General features: G+C 36.9%; 1 protein-coding gene across 1 annotated transcript in view; it reads right to left on the bottom strand.

The window, feature by feature from the left end:
- LOC115223833 (hyccin) overlaps positions 1 to 21,034 on the bottom strand; it is a 374,581-nt gene that overhangs the window by 336,760 nt on the left and 16,787 nt on the right. The gene's annotated exons all lie outside the window — the stretch shown is intronic.

Raw genomic sequence — 21,034 nt, 5'->3', positions numbered from 1 at the left:
GAACTACACCACAAAGTTAATACATTTACCCCTTGCTTTTTACCAAATCTCCTCATCATTTCATATATGCAGTTATTATATATAGCTTCCTGAGTCATGAAAAAGTCAACAAGGTGACTTCATTCAAGAGTATTGCTCTAACCCTTGTCCACACATAACTTTGTTTCTGTGACTTCCTTCTATGTAATTATGAGATACTGTTTGTCCAACCACCAGAAAAAAATTACTGGTTAATTGATCTTGGATCAAACATCTCTAAAACAATAAAAGCAATCATAAATGAGCATCTCTTTCCCACCAATGATTTCCAATACAGGTTTTGCTAAACCATATGAATGGGAATCCTCTTCATGTATTTGTGGTTTCTTTCCCTTGAGAACTTAGTGAAATCAAAGTGATTGTGTTTCAAAGAATGAAAGCTTTCAATTAATTGTAGTACAATAAAATACTGGCAAAGTTGCAATTCTAAAATCACAATCAGAAAGCAATATGTTTCATCAAAGCATGTCATGAAATTTAGTGATATCACTCTAAAATCTTTTCTTTTTTTTTTCGTTAAATTAATATTTTTCTACCTGTCACTCTTGACCACCCTAAGTTCTTATCTAACATTCTATGCAGATTTTTTGTTGACTTACAACCCAATCATTTCTTCTAGGCCTGTTCCTTCTCTGTGAACAAATCTATAAAAAAAAAAACACCCTGGGAACTTGATAAGCTTGTATCATTCAACAGACCAAAGCACAAGAATGAAGTATATACTACAATAATCCTCAACAACCTCTCTAGGAGACCAAATTTTACACATAACTAAGATTTTATCATACAGAAGCTACTTTAATCTAAAGCCAGTGCTAGTCACTTACAAAGCACAACTGCACTATATACTAAAGTGCCAGCATATTAGGAATGATGCGCTACATATACAAACAGAGAATGAGAGAGACAGAGACATTCACATTATAGATCAAGTCCAAAATAAGCAGCTAGATATTATTCAGCCACTGGCGAATAATCAAGCTTTTTTTGTTTTGTTTTTTCCATATTTGTCTTTTCTACCACTGCAAAATTATATCGGTACCTATTTCTTTACAGCCCACAAGGGGCTACACACAGAGAGGACAAACAAACTGAACTTCCTAACTCAAAACCCCTTCAATGGCCCCTTATCTGCTCTTTTCATGTGTCCCCCTCCCACTATGTATCACTTATGAGAAGTTATTACTAAACTTTTCACCAAATCCTTCTGCTCTAAAACTTCTCTCAACCTCAAATATTCCTTCTGGTTTATTACCTTACAGTAATTCCAACTGAATATTAACTGCAATAACCTAAGCCATTTATCTGAGGTCCTAAAACTGATATGGCCACTGCTTCATCTCCTCATTTCCACACATATAATACAAATCATTATTATTTTCATTAATGTCATTTGATATTTATATTATTAAAAAATTTCAGTGAAATACAGCCAAAATTACTCTAAATGAATAAAAGAAAATATGATAGAAAATTTTTTATTCATTTATTTTTTTCTAATGATTTTTCTCTTTTTTTTTTTACTTTGTTATAAATGGAAACCAATTCAGGTTGTTTACAAATGTCAATCCGATTAGACATTAGACGTGGCTAATCTACAGACAGAAATGGACATTGTAAGTAATACATTGGCATTTGATGAACTGAAAATAGACTGTGACCCAAATCAGAATTGATTTTCCCTTTCTTTCTTGCTTTTTACTCCCTCCCTCTCTCTTATTCTTCATCTTGCATCATCATAATAAATGCTGCTACAGAGGTAAAATGATGTCCCATTTATCAAATCCCAAAGTTAAGATGAAAATTGGGAATTGCAATCTCTGGGATCACAGATCCCATATAATATTTGAGCTTGGAAATCCCAAGATTATTATCAAAGCAATTCTAGAAATACAAAACCCATATTAATAAAACAGAAACCCATCTGTTTTCTGTCAATATTAGATGCAGCTATTGATAAGTAATACTCAGTGGGCCATGTGCCTGCTTGAAATCATTACAAATCATTTTTCATTATTATATGATTCCATTAAAATCATCAATACTAAGCTTCAAAGCTGTGACCTCATTCCTTTTAGAAATTATGGGATAGAACAATATCCGGTATAGCATTTTGGTTCAGCTTTCAGTACCATTATACATACCTACATACATGCCTATCTCTGTGTATGTATGCGTATGTATATATTATTTGTACATTTAATGCTGAAGCTCAACTATTACTTTTAACTACACTGGAAAACTACTCTCCATTCACATGGATATCCCATATATATATATATATATATATACATACATATATGCATGTGGTGTGTGTAATAGAGAGAAGGAAGAGAGAAATAAAGAGACAACTGTCATTAAAATCTTACTACTATCTAAAAGTATAATAATTTATACACAGTAAAAAATAAACGAATAAACCTAAAATTGAATATTACAAAGTTTTGTTTTTGTTGTTTTCTTTCATTTTTTTTTTTGCTTTCTGGTGCATGTTATTTTTTTCTACATTATCATAGAGTTAGGTTTCTTTCCATTTTTTTTTTCTTTCTCATTTTGCAAATTTGGATATTTGCATATTGTTGGAGCAATTATTTTTTTACAGCTGGATGATCTCCCTTCCTATCAATAATCACTTGACTGTGAAATATGAGTTTGCTATTCACCGAGCAGAAAGAGGCAAACAATAGTTGTGTGCTTTTCCTTGGGACAGAACACATTGACTGTAGCAAGGTTTGAACATGGTCAGTAATCAACCGCTTTAATGACTCAGCCATTACTGTTTTAAATTAGAAATATTTAAAAGTTAAAAGTTCAAATAACATATCTCCAGAATTTCCACTGAATATAAGCAATTAAGTATTTAATTTACAGTTCAAAAGTGTAATAAATTGGTTTGCTGAAAGAAAATGGAAAACTTTAATGATTTTCACAGTATCCTCCAACATGCAGTAATGTTTTCTGATGATTCTGCAAGCTAACTAGGGACCATATACTCCAGAAACAAAAGGCTCCATACCATACTATCAATTAATATTGCATTGAGTCAGAAGTTCTGCAATATTTTGGTAACATTTTTGTTTATTCATCAAGTTACAACAAAAGCAGCCCAGCATTCAAAGTAGAGGTCATTATGCTGCACCATCTGAAACCACCTTTCTGCTAGTTATTTGATTCTATACTGATGCTAGTTCTTGTCCTTTGAGGTGAACATTTCTTTCACTGAAGTTTCCACCTCCTCTTGATTGATGAAGTGCTGCAAGCACAGGATATGAGCCATGGATCAGAACAAGTAATAATCCAAGGGAGCTAGGCCTAGACTGTATGCTGGATATAGCATTAGTTCAATTCCCTCAAGTTCTTGGAGTTTATTCTGGGTAATTCGAGCAGAATGAAGTCTTGCATTATCTGGCTGCAGAACAGCTCATTATTAACCAATGCCAGGCATTTATGCTGTACAATGGCATACATCTATGAGATGCCAAACCTTCCTGATACCCTCCAAGTGCTACTTGCCAGGTCTGTTTCTATGGATTGGGGCACAACCTCAAAACCCACAATTTCAGGCCTACCTGTCCTTACCTGATCATTGAGGTTCTTGCAACCCAAGCAAAATTTCTTGAAGCATCTGGTTACTGTATTCTGGTCAACTATGCCTTCACTTTTGCACAGCAAATGTTTTTGGTTGCTTCCACATCATTATGGCCTAGTCCAAACTTGTAAAGCATAAGTTCCTGAATGAGACTACACTGAATGTTCATTTGTGTGACTTTCAAATCACAAACGGTAAACCAATGCAAAACATGTCAGTGCACTAACTACCATAATACTACTAACCTCAGCAGGTACCTTCCATGGCTTGAAGTGCTTTGGTTATGTGATACAAACAACACAAACTAGCATGTATGCAAATATTGCAAAACTTTTGACTCGCTTAAATATCTTTCAGTACTTTCCTTCCCATTACTAATAACCTAATCGCAATCACATCTCAATTTTTTACCCCACCCCCACAAGCAACATAAACCTGACCTTTTCACACAACCCATCATCTCCACAACAAAATCCTCACCAACCAACTAAATTAAATAATTCCCTCTTCACCACTGTCTTATTCTGCCACATAAAGGTATTAACCATATCCTAAACTTTCTCAGTTCCTTTTCTTTCTCTCCTGGATTTTATAAGATTCTATTCACTGTGGATGCAAAATCCCTACATTCTGTCATACCCACAATCACAGATACTTAGCCTTTAAACTTTCCCTTCACATCTGCTCTTCTAGAACCTGAACCTCATCTTAACCTAGCACCACCATCAGTCTTCTCCACTTAACTCACCTTACTTTGAATTATTTTCCTTTTTCAACTGAGTTCATGTAGCATAACACAGATGTGGCAATAGATAACAAACTGGACTCCAGTTACACCATCCTTTTTACGAGCAGTATTGAAGGCTGAATTGCCCCATTCACTGGAACCATTCTGGAATTATGCACTTGCTACACATATTTACAATTGTATCAATGCCAATTTCCTCTGTCTTCATTTCCTGCATCAATACTTCCCGTCCAGTTCTAGAATATACCTCTGTTAACTGTGACACTTTCTGCCATTTTCCTCAACCTCTGTCACTAAGGTTAGCCCTCGTGTCTCCAGCACATTGGATGATAAATCTACCAACACTCTCTTATTCACACTTTTCCTCTACCCCACCCCCTCCACATGCTTAAATCAAAATTAAAACTTTTTTTGCAGAATTCATAGTCTATGCTGCAAGAATTGGAATATAGTTCCCAAATCAGAAAAAAAATTAACCAATTCTTTTCTTTCACACAAGGTTACTGTGAATCTACAATCAACACCACACTCTGCAAAACTCAGGCTACTGACAGAGTCTCTAGTCTTGTACCTGACATGCACACAGAGAGATGGTTCTCTTTTCCACCACCTTTTATTCATCAGCTCAACAGAACATCCTCCACAATTTTCACTCCCTCTGACTCTCAAACTGTCCTCAACTTTTACCATTGCTGACCTTTTAAAAGAGATAAAAACTTGTGAAACCTCTTGGTTCAAAACTCCCATCTCTCTAGCAACTCACATCTTGATGCATTCAAATACTCCCACTCTATACACTACACTTGGTCCTTTATCTCAAATAAAAGTATGTACATTTATAACCAACATCCAAGCCCTAACTTTCTTTACTGCATCACTTGCAAACTCTTCAAATCTCTCTCTCTCTCTCTCTTTCTGTTTGTCTGTCTGTCTCTTTCTTTCTCTCACTCTCTCCCTCTCTCTTTCACTCTCACTCCACACACATATGTAGAGAGAGAGTGAGTGAGCGGGGTCAAACAGATGGTGTAAAACTAAAGAGATTGGTAAAGGTAGGAGTTAGCCCTAGAGTAAATCGTTTCAGGATAATGGATGAAATGTCACCAGAGCCAGTGGTATTGCTACAAACAGAACAGTACATGAGAAGGTCTGACCAGTCAAATAATTTAAGATGCCACTGGGTACAGGAGCGGGGTGGAATGCAAACTGGAGTATGCAGATGTATGGTGGATAGCTATAACAAGGCAATGGCTGAACAACTTCATAGGTACAAAGTCAATGAAAGTTTGGAAGGGGTTGTATTTGGAAGTGAGGTCTGTATCAAGGATATTTGGAGTTAGGGATGTGTCAAAGATGAACCTAGTTAAAGGAAATGTGTTGAAGATTACAAAACATTCAGCTTCTGCATAAAAAGTAGGCAAAGAAGTTACTAAGGATGTTTAGGACAGATATACTCAGTTTAACAGAAACATTATCCCATGGATGAAAGTAATGCTCCAATATGGATCTATCCTGAATTCTGTAGAGTTAGCAAGTGGTCAGAGCTTTAGTAGATCTGGATCTAATGAAGAATCATAGTTTTTTATTGACAGAGTTTTGAGGGCATAAAGAGGAAATGTCCAGGAGGAATTTTGTTGCTTGTATGCAGTGTGAACTTGTAAGATTTTTCAGCAAGAGCACTGCCAACAGAGCTGTTTTGGTTGAAGAATGGTGAATAGACCACTTGCAATACATGTAAGGCATCTTTTGCTTTTCTGATAGCAATCTTACAGGCATTACATGGCAGCTAAACACTTCTCAGTTGGAAGTAAATGACTGCCTCCAGGAATTGTAAGCAATTTTCTCTGCCCATTGTGCTAAAGGCAAATCATTTGGGGATTTCAGACTTGTGGCTTTTGAAGTGGTTTAACCCTTTAGTGTTCAGATTATTCTATCAAACATAATGCCTATTGATTCCCATTGATTTGAATTAATCATGCATTATCTCATATCTTCAAGATCTTGATGGTGTAATTACTTAATGTAGAATAACATTGTAGGGTAGGTGTGAGAGCCTGAATCTGGTCAGTTTGAACATAAAACAGATTAAATATTTTGGCTGGATATGGCCGGTTTAAATACTAAAGGGTTAAAAGGACATGCTTAGGAAGATGATTTCAATCAATCATTTAGCAGTCTCAGAAGGGTTAGGGGCAAAACACATTTGCCATCACAGTTAGGTCAACACAGAACTGGTGAAGCTTGTTAGTTGACTTGAATTAGCAGAGGGGTGAGGGTGTTATGTGTTTTATTACTGCATTAGAAAGTAATCTTTTTCTTTAACAACTATGGACTCCCAATACAAATAAGACATTTCACATCAGTCCTTATTAGTGCACACCATACATCCTATTCTTTAAGATCTTTATCATATGGTCCATCTCTATTGGCAGGCTTCACTCTTTACACAAATTTCATTCTGTCTATGCATATGTAGATTCTACTCTCTGACACAAACTTCCATTTCCTCTGGTTCAAAGTCTCCCTTTGTCAATCCCCTAAATATATCTGCTTCCTCCCTGCCCTCTGAGCCCCTCCAAACACCCTCAATTCTTTAACGATCACATTTCTTCCTACATCAAAGATGTCCATATCATTTCATTCCTCTTTAAAGAAATTGTTTTCACTGACTTCAGCACTAACAACTCATTTTGGCTCTTACACTCAGCCCAAACTAATGTTACAAGTGAAGAAACTGAACCTTTCACAATCTTTGATGTTACATCAACTAGTTTCATCCTCAACACACAGACATTCAAATACACCTTCTTACTTCCAAATCTAAAATTTACCAGACCATCACCATCTCTGTACTTATCAAATTGTCTGGCCATTGCCTTATTGTAACTACTCACCACATATCTACATACACTACAATGCTCCACACACACAATTTTACCCACTCCATCTCAGACCAGGTCTGCTTAAAGACTTACTCTCATATGGTAACCATTAAATTGGCTCTTGTTCTAAAGAAATTTAGTAAAAGCAATGTTGTTGCACTTGATATCAACAAAGCTTTTCAACACTTTGAATCTCCTGGCAAAACTATATCTACCTCTCATCCCTTGGATCAGTGGTTTGCTGTCAGATTGTTGGGCAAGCTGATGGAGCTGTCACTAACCTATACAATAAACCCTAAGATACATCAGGTTTAGACTTTTTTTTTACCCCCACTCTACATTTTCTATACATCAATGATCTATTTTCCATCATCTCCAAAAACACCCACTCTATGCAGTTCATACAACCTTTTGTTTCTCCCTAATGTTCTACAATCAAGCATTATCAACATGCAACTTATACACTCCATGCCAAATCTAAAACCTCATAGATCTTTTAAATGTTAGGCACTAACTTCATAGAGGATCTCTTCCAAGCGAATGCAATCTCAACCTAATAAAAGTACCACAAAGATTAGCCTTTCTCTTTAGAATCAATAAATACTTCAGATCCAACAGCTAATAACCCTCTACAAGGATCAGGTAAGACATAAATGGAGAACTATTTCCACATCAGGAATGGTGCTGTTGCTAAACATAGCTCCCATAACCTGCATCTAAAGAAAGGCCACTTGACTTATTAACACCAATTTTCTCACCAAGATACTCACTTCTGTCTTCTCCCTACATTTTCTGCTACTATAACAGTGGCTTCTACATCATGGAGTTGCCTGGAAGTGTGCCACATCTACTCACTCTCATTCTGCTTTCATTACCAGCATTGTGTTAAACAGCACAAGCTAATACAAATTACTAATTTCAGTTCCTTCCTTCTTTCCCAGTTTGTCAGCCTTTCTGGATTTCTTTCCCCTGCATATATTTCTCACACCTGTGGACTTGTAACTGTTCAAGAGGAATGCTAATGGCATCTATCTTACTGGTCTCAGTGGGGCCTGTGAAATCCATAGCCTCAACCCTTTCCCCCAGACCAAAACAATATGAAAAAAAACAATGCAAAGACGTGTCTTCTCTGATGATTGGCATAGCAGTATCCTTATCAGCTGCTCCATGGACAAAGGTAATTCATAAAGAAAGAAGCAAATACAGAGATGTCAAATTATTGGGTTGGTGCATAATTATTGCGGCTTTTTTTCAACAAATTTTATTCAACAAAAACATCTTTAAATGATGGTCTGACCATCTGCCAAGCAAATGGAAAACAGTAGTTGAAGTAGATGGTGAATATGCTCCAGAATAATCACTTAAAGATGTTTTTGTTACATGTTATTGTTTTTGTTGAATAAAATTTGTTGAAAAAAAGCCGTAATAATTAAGCACCAACCAAATAATGGACCAAGTTTGAAAGTAACAAAGCTCTCACACCAGTAATTAGGAAAAGCATTAGCTTAGATGATATGCAGTTCAGTTTTGTGCCAAGTCAATGACCAGCAATAATTTCTTTCTGGAGATACAACCACAAGGAAAATTCCACTCTGCCTAACATTTGTTGGCCTTGAGTAAGCCTTTAACAGAGTACCACACTCTGTGATTGGGTAGTCCTTAAGATAACTAGTAGCATATGAAAAGCTTTTAAGAATGTGCAAGTCATGCACAGTAATGCTATCAGTAAGGTGAAAGTTAGCAATAAGTTTAGTGAGGAATTTACTGTGCAGACAGGTGTCTATAAAGTGTTCTGTCTTCTCCTATTCACTATATTTCTTTAGGCCATAAGAGAATTTTTAAGATTGGCTGACCATGGGAACCCCTATATACTAAAGATCTACTTCTCATAGCAAAATCTATTAAAGAATTAGAGAAAAATAATCCCAAATGTGGAAGAAAAGCCAAGAATTGAGAGGCCTTAAAATCGAGCAAAAACAAGGGTTTTAATTAAAAGACCTACTGTTACTTGGAAAAGGCTATGTGTGATATTGCAGAAAATGAGTAGTTAAGGATACTGAATACAGCAAACTGAATGAGAATTATGAGTACACAAGAGATACAGTAGAATCAAAAGTAACTGAGCAGAAATGAAGGACTTTGTATGTAGCAGATAGACAAAAGAAAGCAAAACTAATGAATTCTTTCAAATGCTGAGAAGGCTCCCTAGAAGCAATTGGGCAGCTTTAGTTACCTAAATAGCCCAATTAACAGTGGATGCAGATGTTCTGAAAATATGGTAACTAGAGTAAAAACAATCTGAGAGATTTATTAAATCTGCAGGCATGAAAGGAAATCTCTCTTTGAATGAAGGGCAGATTGTATGATGTTTGTGTGCAATGTATGCTATTACATGATAGTGATATGTGGGTACTGGTTAAGGAAGAGGTGTGAAGGCTGGAAAGAAATGATGTTAGCATGCTCCACTAGGTGTGTAAGTATAAATGAAGACCAGTGTACAAATGAAGTGAGAAAAGCTTAGATACAAGGAGATACATTGTTGTGCACAAGAGAGGAAACTGTAATATGAAAGATGTAATTCTTATAGAAGATGACAGTTAGGTAAAGAAGTTCTAAGTAATACAAGAGGGGGGAAACTGTGGAAGAAGTGCAAGGAAAACATGGAAAGTAGTGAAGGCTAATCTGAAGAGACTGATCTTCAATAAAGAGATGACAACGGATCACAAAAAGAGGCAAGAAGTCATGCTGGAGGAGACCTAGTCAATCTATGCACGCAGAGAAAAATTAAGATGATGCTGATGATGCTAATGAAGATAGTAGTGGTGGTGGTGTGTGCATAGTCTATTATATTATAATTTGCATTTGTATACAGACGTGTACACTCCAAGGATTTGCCTAGACTATTGTACTCAAATGTTTACCTGTTTATGCTGCCCTTGTGGCAATTAAAGACAATTATTATAATTATCATTAGAGTTGTGGATAGTAGAAAAATCAATAGAACACCTTTCAAATTTACTAATGTTCTTTTACATTTTAAGTACATCCCTCCTGTGTTGATTTGGCATCTAATTATTCAGGGATTAATAAAATGACTATAAGGCGGCCAATTGACTGAGTTGTTAGAGCATCAGCTAGATTGTTTTGTGGTAATTATTCCAGATTTCTTCTGCCTTCTGAATTCAAAGACCATTGACGTCAACTACTATAGCAGGCCAATGCTTTGTGAGTGGATATGGTAATGGAAAGTAAAAGAAGCCTGATATCATCATCATCATCATCATTTAACGTCCGCTTTCCATGCTAGCATGGGTTGGACGGTTCAACTGGGGTCTAGGGAGCCCGAAGGCTGCACCAGGCCAGTCAGATCTGGCAGTGTTTCTACAGCTGGATGCCCTTCCTAACACCAACCACTCCGAGAGTGTAGTGGGTGATTTTATGTGCCACCGACACAGGTGCCAGACGAGGCTGGCGAACGGCCATGCTCGGATGGTGTTTTTTATGTGCCACCGACACAGGTGCCAGACGAGGCTGGCAGACAGCCACGCTCGGATGGTGTTTTTATGTGCCACCGACACAAGTGCCAGATGAGGCTGGCGAACGGCCACGATCGGATGGTATTTGTTACGTGCCCACAGCACGGAGGCCAGTCGATGCGGTACTGGCTACGGCCACGTTCGGATGGTTTTCTTGTGTGCCACCGGCACTGGTACCACAAAGATACAAATTCCATTGATGTTCATCTATTTTGATTTTTTGATTTTCACTTGCCTCAACAGGTCTTCACAAGTGTCACACACTTGCCTCAACAGGTCTTCACAAGTGTCATAAGAAGGAAGGTATGCACAGGTAGACTGACTACATCCCAGGTAGGGGCCATGGGTTATGGCCTGGCTATGTCCCAGGTAGGGGCCACGGGTTATGGCCTGACTAGTCTTGCCAGGTCTTAGGATGGTGTTTTTATGTGCCACCGACACAGGTGCCAGATGAGGCTGGCGAACGGCCACGATCGGATGGTGTTTGTTACGTGCCCACAGCACGGAGGCCAGTCGATGTGGTACTGGCTACCGCCACGTTCGGATGGTTTTCTTGTGTGCCACCGGCACTGGTACCACAAAGATACAAATTCCATTGATGTTCATCGATTTTGATTTGTTTTGATTTGATTTGATTATCACTTGCCTCAACAGGTCTTCACAGGTTTTCACAAGTGTCATAAGAAGGAAGGTATGCACAGGTGGACTGACTACGTCCCAGGTAGGGGCCACGGGTTATGGCCTGACTAGTCTTGCCGGGTCTTCGGATGGTGTTTTTATGTGCCACCGACACAGGTGCCAGATGAGGCTGGCGAACGGCCACGATCGGATGGTGTTTGTTATGTGCCCACAGCACGGAGGCCAGTCGATGCGGTACTTGGCTACGGCATATATATATAAATATATATATATATTACTCTTTTTCTTGCTTCAGTCATTTTGACTGCAGCCATACTGGAGCACTGCCTTTAGTCAAACAAATCGACCCCAGGACTTACTCTTTGTAAGCCTAGTACTTATTCTATCGGTTTCTCTTGCCAAACTGCTAAGCCATGGGGACGTAAACACACCAACATCAGTTGTCAAGCAATGATTGGGGGACAAACACAGACACACAATTACATATATACATATGACATGCTTATTTCAGTTTCCATCTACCAAATCCACTCACAAGGCTTTTGGTCGGTCCAAGTTTATTGAAGACACTTGCCCAAGATGCCACACAGTGGGATTGAACCCAGAGCCATGATGTAGGGAAGCAAGCTTCTTACCACACCACCACTCCTATAGACTTCTGTACATTTTTCACCAATCAAATTTCATTCAAACAGCATTAACTTGAGGAAATTCAAGATGGCTTCTAGATGGTCAACTCAGGCCATGTGCTGTTAATGCTGAATGTGTCAAGTGCCATTTCCTTTCACTCACTCGTGTGTATAAATATATCTATCATACACACACACACACAATAGACTTCTGTACAGTTTTCACCAATCAAATTTCATTCAGACAGCATTAACTTGAGGATATACTGGAAGGTACTAATCAAGGGGCAATGCAGTGGGATCAAATCCAGAATCATGTAGTTGTCCAGCCATGCTTCTGGTTGACAAACTCATCAGCCACTTTAATAATATTAGTGATAGAAAAGAAAATAATTCAAGAAACTATAGCTTTCCATAACAGTGAATTCTTATACTGGCACATGGTAGGGTGTAGGAAATGTTATTTAACCTTTTTGACACCAACTCATCTGTGAGTGCTCCTAGTCCTATGACACAAACTCCCTTTTTTAAAAGGATCTAAAATCTTACATTAAAATTTTATGTTAATTTAAGCTCTAATCAGCTTAATGATGAATGTTATTTTACTAAATTCTTCATTATTTTAAAAATTAATTGTCACAAACTTAGTGTATTTCAACGGAAATATGATAACAAAAGGATTAAATAAACTTAATTTGCCTTTCATCCATCTGACCCAGGAGGATGAAAGGTAAAGTCAAGCAAAGGTAGTGAGATAAACCTAAATACTTACAGTAGTGTCAAATACATAGTCATTTAGGCAGGCCATTTTTTTTCTAGGGATAATACTAATGAAAAATAACTACCTCTCTTTAATGATTAACTTAGCCATTATTACAAGAGATTAATACTATAGATTTTAACATTAACCAGTTCAGACGAAATAATAAATATATAATATGCTGAGTAGGCTACAGAAAATTTATATCATGTCCTGCCATAATCTTCAAAAAGAGTGTTCATCAGATTAATTACTTTGTTTTGTGATGAATTCTATAAATTGTTAAGCAATCCAGTTAATGGTCCATCAGGCACGTGCTATTTGAGAAATAATCTTCTTGCAGTTCAAGAAACAGTATGCACACTGGAAGTAGAATGCATTCTCAGACTTTAAAATCACTTGCAGTATCTGACATGCAAAAACCATTTATAGTTTGCTACCAATGAAAGAGTATTTGCTTCAATCTCCATCACAGAGGCAATTTGTAGAGGTGAAACCTCAGATGTGTTTTGTTATTTAACAAAAGTATTGGTATTAATTTATTATCCAACTTACATCAGAACTTTGACAATGAAACTATTAGAAAAGAAGAATGTATGGCCAGCTGTCAATCACTAGCGAGTATAGATTTGTCACAGGTACTGTGGTTTCACAGATTGTTTAAGGTGCCTCTTTGTATGTAGTTGCAAGCTGACATGGATGTCATTTCAGTCCACTCACCAATGATACATACAGGATATGATATTACCACTAGCATCTGGCTGGTAATCATTACAGCGAAGCAGATTGAAGAAATAGAAAATTAAGTTCCTTACTCACAGACATAAAATACTACTCAATCTAGGAATAGAACCCACAGTTTTGTGATCATGAATCCAACACTCTAACCACAAGACCATGTTCCTTCACAGAAAAGAAGATTCTTTTTGTCTTTACACTACCAATATAAATTTTCACTCTCTAACCAATAAAACTCGCTAACTGCTAGTGATTGTTATTGTTTAGCCCCAGATCATCTTTAACTGAGCAAAATGATGATGAATGACATTCCAGCTATGATCATCCATCTTTTTTATTTTTACAGGCAACAGGTTGTCAAGTGTATATTTAAAACCACAGAGTGTCATTTAAGGGAGTTTTGGCTCCAATTTCAAGCACGCCAAATTGAGATGTAGTGGTTTCATGTTTCATTCTTAGCTAATCAAAAAGGTTTGTAATGTACAAGGGGGTACCCAAAAGTAACCAGAAATGTTCTCTGTGGGACAAGCCTGTGATAGTTCAGGCATCAGTCTGCCAACTGATGGCAGCAATTGAAGTCATACTGCCATGTGGTACATCTATGTTTTGCAGCACTTTTCCCTTGTTGGTCAATTTTTGCAATGGCTGAAACAAAGAAACAGCGTGCTTCCATGAAATTCTCTTTTATACTGTGGAAAACAGCAGCCAAAACAGTTATCATGCTTCAAACTGCAATGAGCAACATACAAGCTTACGAGTGGTTTTCATGCATTAGGAATGTTGCTTAAAGACCAACCTTGTTTGGGGCAACTGTCGACCTCATGAATGAATGAAAACATCATGAAAATTCTTGAACTGATCTTGGAGGACTGTCACTGAACAACTAATGAACTTGTTGATATGACTGGTGTGTCCTGGAGCTCCCGCCAATGAATTTTGAACAAGGAATTGTGAATGAAAAGAGTTGTAGCAACTTCAGGATCAGGGCTAAATGGTTGCCCAGAAGACCACCAGCATGGAAAAGAAGGGTCTGGAAGTTTAAGGATCCTCTGAATGGACAGAGATTTAGAGATGTATTACTTGAAGCTTTTGATGAAAAAGAGGACGATACAATATCACATAATGTGAAGGACAACTGGAGGTCCCTATGAGACAACCTGTTGAGGGCTACTGACCAGATCAGTGGCAGGAGCAAAGTCCCTTCATTCATATTATTTTACTGTTTTTAAGCATAAGCTTTTAATAATTTAATGATTTAGTAGTTAGCAACTTCAGGATCAGGGCTAAATGGTTGCCCAGAAGATGACCAGCATGGAAAAGAAAGGCTTGGAAGCTTAAGGATCCTCTCAATGGACAAAGATTTACAGATATATTACTTGAACCTTTTGATGAAAAAGAGGAGGATGTAGCATCACATAATGTGGAGGACATCTGGAGGTTCCTACAAGACAACCTGTTGAGGGCTACTGACCAAATCTTGACTAAGGTAACATGACAGTGGAACAATGTAGTTGACAAGGCCATTAGGGAAAAGAAACAGGCGTGGAAGGACTAGAAGTGTGGTGGTAGCAGGGAACTGTATCAGATGACCAGAAGAGAAACTAAGAGACAGGTTTACTTAGCCAGAGGAGAAGCAGATAAAAAATTTGCCAATGTTCTGCATCGTGAGGACCAGAGACTTAAAGTGTTTTGTATTGCAAGACAGTGTGTGAAAGAGAATCATGATGTCATAGGGACCAGCTATTCAAACTGACAGTACCTTGATAGATAAAGAAATTAAGCATATGAAGACAGGCAAAACCCCGGCCCATCAGGAATCACTGCTGAGATGCTTAAAATATCTAGTGGTGTAGGCTATAGTCTAGTCACCTGTATAGTCAACCAGGTGATACATGAAGGAGTCATACCCATGACTAGTGTAGCAGCACAATAGTCAACTGCTACAAAGGTAAAGGTGACACATTAGATAGGAATAATTACAGCAGTATCAATTTGTTGGATCAGGTGATGAAAGTCATGGAGAGGGTCATAGCCGAACTAATTAGGGAGAGAGTTAGTTAAGACAAGATACAATTTGGGTTTGTGCCAGGGAGAAGCATCACTGATACTATATTTCTGGTTAGAAAGATAAACCTCTTTTATCTCTAGCCGAAGATAAACCTCTGTACTTGGCTTTCATTGACATGAAGAAAGCTTTTGACAGGATTCTCCAATTCCTTATCTTGAGAAGACCCGGCAAACCAAATGAGATTGTAGTCATGGCTGATGCCAGTGTCACATAACTGGCCTATTTAAAAGTACCCTTCAATCGTTGGGGAATATTCTGTGCATCAGAAAACTTGTTGAGTCAAGTGAAATCATAGTTGTGGCCAATGCCAGTGCTACCTGACGGGAATCTGTGCCAGTGGCACATAAAAAAGTACCATTCGAGCATGGCTGATACCAGTGCCACCTGACTGGCACCCATGCTAGTGGAACATAAAAAGCACCATTTGAGTGTGGTTGCTGCCAGTGCTGCCTGATTGGCTCCCGTGCTGGTAGCATAAAAAAAGTACCATTTGACCATAGTCGATGCCAGTGCCGCCTGACTGGCCTCCATGCCAGTGGCATGTAAAAAGCACCCACTACACTCTCAAAGTAGTTGGTGTTAGGAAGGGCATCCAGCTTCAGAAACCTTGCCAGATCAGATTGGAGCCTGGTGCAGCCTCCTGGCTTACCAGTCCTCAGTCAAACCATCTAACCCATACCAGCATGGAAAGTGGATGTTAAACGACGATGATGATGACTTCCAGTGTTTTTCATCAACTTTTGTGGGAAGTCAGTTATGTCTATATTAGGTGATACTGGATAAAATAACCGAGACAGTAAAGTCTAGAACAAAAAGCAGTTAGTGTCATTTCCATGAGTTAAATCCTGGTGTAAGATTAATTTTCAGTTTCCTCCTTCTAATGATGTACAAATAAGTGTCAGAAATAAATTATTATTATTAGCCCTGTCAAGTCATAAAAACAAGATATAGTACTCCTCGGGATATATTCAGCAAAAGAGCTAGCACTCCTAGGTTTTATTTAACTACAGTTAGTCCATTTGGGGTATATTTGGTAAAAAAAGATAATAGAAGGAAGACATTGCAAATGAGAGATGGCCACCATCTTAAACAAATATGGATTGTAAAATATGTCTTCTAACTTACAAAAGAGTGTTTTAAAAATAGGTGGTTAGCTGCAGCTTTAGTGTAGAAGAATAATTTGGGGAAATTGTTAGAATATCAGACAGACTGCTAGGCAGTATTTCTTCCATTCTTCATACTGTGAGGTCAACTTTCTATTTCATCCTTCCAGGGTTAGGAAAATGTACCAATCTAAGATGGTAGATAGATGGAATTGTAAGAAAGTTGAACTGAAGTTGAAAGAACGTTTGCTCTGCAGTATGCTCCAGCTCATGTTCTAAATTCAAATTGCACCATAACCTGCTGTCCAGTTTAACACCACTACCTGGTACCTTAGCTGCCCTGAGTGGAGTCCAGTAAATGTGGCAAACATTTAGGCCTCCTTCTCTCCCTTCTATCACTCTCAGAGGCATTACAACAGGTCATGGGTACTGTCATCCCTTCTAACCAAAAGATAAAAAAGTGAATAGAGAAATATCCCTTTCAATGAATCTATTTCAGGAGACATTTCTAAAGGACCCTACAGCTAACTAAATAGAGGCATAAAAAAGTGAATTAATTATATTGTAAAAATTCACAACAAACTGTCTCAAACAGATTTGAACCCAAGATCTTTCAGCTGGGATAAGATCTGGTACAATTGTGTATGCCACAGTTTTAAATGTATACATATCCTGTCTCCTGATGTCATACAAAGCAACTAAAAGAGTAATGGAACAGGAGGGAAATGTTCCGATAAAACAGTTCAAATAACCCGACAACGACAGTGACAACGATGGTTGTGATAATGATAATGAACTTTTAAGAGACAGTTTTATACAACGTTCACATGTTCTGTTAACTTTACTTCCAACTTTGACAGATTCATTTGCCAGGCATGTTGCAAAATATTCACTTTATCTCTATGTTCATTCCACAAGTTTAAAGATCGTTTGCATGTTGCTAAGTTCATAAGAAGTGGGAGTTCAACAACTGACTAAAAAGATGACAATTCATATCTCTATTACCAGCAATGCATGTAAGCCATGACCTAAGTGACAACTGTCATTGTTCTTGTTTAACTCACTGCAAACGGCTAACGTTTAGTGATAAAACGAAACATAACAGAATAAATGTTTTGCTAGCTGTCAGTGCTGAGTTTGAATCTTCAGTCACGGATGACTTGCAAGGTGTAACAAAATAGAACATAGTTTCACCGTGACTTAATGAAAAATACGAATATTCCTTTTCACGTGGGTTAATCCTCTAAAATATATCTTAGATTAGATGAGGGAAGTCAAGCAATAACATTTAAACACAATAATCTTGTCGATAAGAGGAGAGGGAAAAAGATGGGAGGAGGAGGAGAGAGAGAGAATACATAGAAGCTAAGTTCTATTTTAAGAGTACAAATTTTTTTAAAGAAACGATGCAAGGGGAATAACCCTTGATGATCTAGTCTGAGAAAATGTAAACCAGAATTCATTAAATTTTATTTATTTTTCTCAAAAGAGTAAAAGATGCAAAAAGGAAGGGGAAATAACTTATGGCAGTATGTCTCAAAATGGATTCGGTGAAAATATTCTCTATTTCCACGAGCCGAGGCGTCTATTATTAAAATTTAATCAAAAATTTAATTCATAAAAAAATAGTAATCGCAATTTTCAAAATAATAAATTGTTTTGTTTTTCAATAGGGTAAATTTTCTCTCTGAAACTATTTTTGTTTTATTTAATCACTTATTAAAAATATTAAAATTAAGATGGCGGGACTTGTCCATAAAATACAGGCGTTCCACAAGTTTAGGAACCAGTAATTTATGCCATTCATATTTTTTTCTAAAGACAATAATCATGGGGTTTCTAAATGGAATTTGAAACATAAGACAAAAGGCCACATATACATTATGCTTATATATTTGTATGATAATACATATTATATTACATTATATTATATCACATTATATTGTATATTATATTAAGCTCACTTCATATTTTCAATGTAAAATTATAGAATTTTATATCCAAGTGAAGTATTTCCCATTGTATTTCGGTTTTTAGAGGTTTCGCTTAATTTCCCAACAAATCACAGAACCACAGACAAAAAAAAAAACAAACAAAAAAACATGTGCATGTGTGTATTTCAGATGGCGGTGCTACAAAGAATCTAAATTTTAGTGATCTTGCTAATACCAACCCGTCTGAAAATGAATACATCATGGTGGTTTCAAGTTGCCTAGTGAAGACCCAAATGAAGATTTGAGTTCAATATTCCAAGTTAAAAATAGAATGAAAATGAAACAGCAAAGTTCAATATGCAATTTACTTAAAATAATCTATCTCGTTATAGAGAGGGTGAAACAACGTGGATTGAAAAGTAAAGAGTTGAACAAATTGCCATTTTTTAATAAAATTAACATGGTTTACAAGCATTAAAACTTGTGCACAACCATCCTGAAGAAAGAAAAATTATAGAGATGCAAACTGTATTTGTCTTCTCGTTAATAAAAGGTGGGACTGAGCTTCTCTACAAACTACTATCCTAAAATCATGTTCCGTCATTATTAAACAGTCATTTATCAGTGAGATTCATAGCAAATCACTGATGAGAGATGAGCCAACATTAACCTAGTTGTGTTTTGTAACAACATTGAAACTAAATAGTGTCACCCGTCTATTCTCAGCAACTTTCACCAACCGTTACAGATATATGATGGATCAAATGTGTGAAGAAAACAATAAAAAAACTTTAATATAAATTTCATACATTCCATCTAACTTAGTTTGATGAAAATTCTTTTTGGATATCATAAGCCAAACATGTCTAACATTGAGAAAAAGCAGAAATAAGTATATGGCATTAAAGCTATAACAAAATATTTAAATAAATGAACTCATGGTTTTCACATTTACTTAAATAAAGATGTAATGTTAATATCATACGTAAGAAACTCTGAAAGACAATGAAATATATATTTTTAACAATACAACACAAAGGTGATAAAGTTATAAATAATAGATTGTAAATACTGGGTTTAAAAAACCACTTGGATGACAAAGGTCAAAGGCTACCCATAGGATATGAACCAATATCTTCTGTAAACATGACAGAACAATTACCAAAAATAATAATTTTTGATTTATCATAACCAAATAGAAAGCTACAACATTACAACAACAAAGATACTTGAGGTATAACAGTGTGAAGTCTGCTTCCAGCCATGGGATCTTGGATTGAGTCACACAGAGTAGCACCTTATGCAAGTGTCTTCTACTATAATTTCATGCCAAGCAAAGCCTTTTGAGTGGAATAGGTGGATAGAAACTGAAAGAAGCCCATTAAGTGTGTGCATGTGTGCACACATGCATGAGTGTTTGTGAGTCCTTGTGATGACATTGTGGTTATATTTGTAAATGAATGTCACCCTCATTTAAGTGGTGTTGTTCCTTTTCAATCTTCCCTGAAAACATATCCAACCATGGGGAAATATTTCTTTGCTTGGAAACAGGTGAGGGTTGACATCAAGAAGGAGATCCAGCTGAAGAAAATCTGTCTTAGCATATTGTTTGACCCACAGAAGTACGAAAAAAAAGTGGGTTACAGTGATGATGGACATTTTATAATATTTAAATTATTAAAAGTGAAGGCCTAGTGGTAAGGATGCTGCACTCCCGATCCAGTGATTGTGAGTTGGATTTCTGTTGTTATACATCACTGGTCATAATGCCCTTTGCATCATTTTTAGCTTTTATATGATGCCACCCCACTGGCTAGGTGAGCAAGCCAACATTCACCTTGATCAGAAAGCTAGTCCATTGCAAGGTTATTCATTTACAGCATGAATGTTCCAGAATATTACGTTTTAGACTACATACATGAGGCCTTGATATTGCATGAAAAAAATCAGTTATCTTTCATTTTTTACTAGTTTCAGTCATTAGACTATGGCCATGCTGAACTTGAAGATATTTTAGTTGAACAAATCGTCCCCTGTGGTTATTATTTTTCATAAAGCCTGGTACTTATTTTATCAGTCTCTTTTGCTGAACTACAAAGTTATAGGGATACACACACACTAACACCAGTTGTCAAGCAGTTGTGGGAGACAAACACAAAACAAAGACACACACACATACATATATATGACAGACTTCTTTCAGTATCTGTGTATCAAATCCACTCACACTTTGATCAGCCCAATGCTACAGTAGAAAGCACTTAGTCAAAATATCATACTGTGGAACTGAACCCAGAACCATGTGGTTGGAAAGCAAGCTTCTTACCACACAGCCACGTCTTTAACTATAACCAATTCTTTAACTATAAACT

The sequence above is a fragment of the Octopus sinensis genome, linkage group LG2 (assembly GCF_006345805.1).
Source record: "Octopus sinensis linkage group LG2, ASM634580v1, whole genome shotgun sequence".
Lineage (NCBI taxonomy): Eukaryota > Metazoa > Mollusca > Cephalopoda > Octopoda > Octopodidae > Octopus > Octopus sinensis.
Note: the sequence above shows the minus strand (reverse complement) of the source record. Positions and strands in the feature narration are given on the sequence as shown.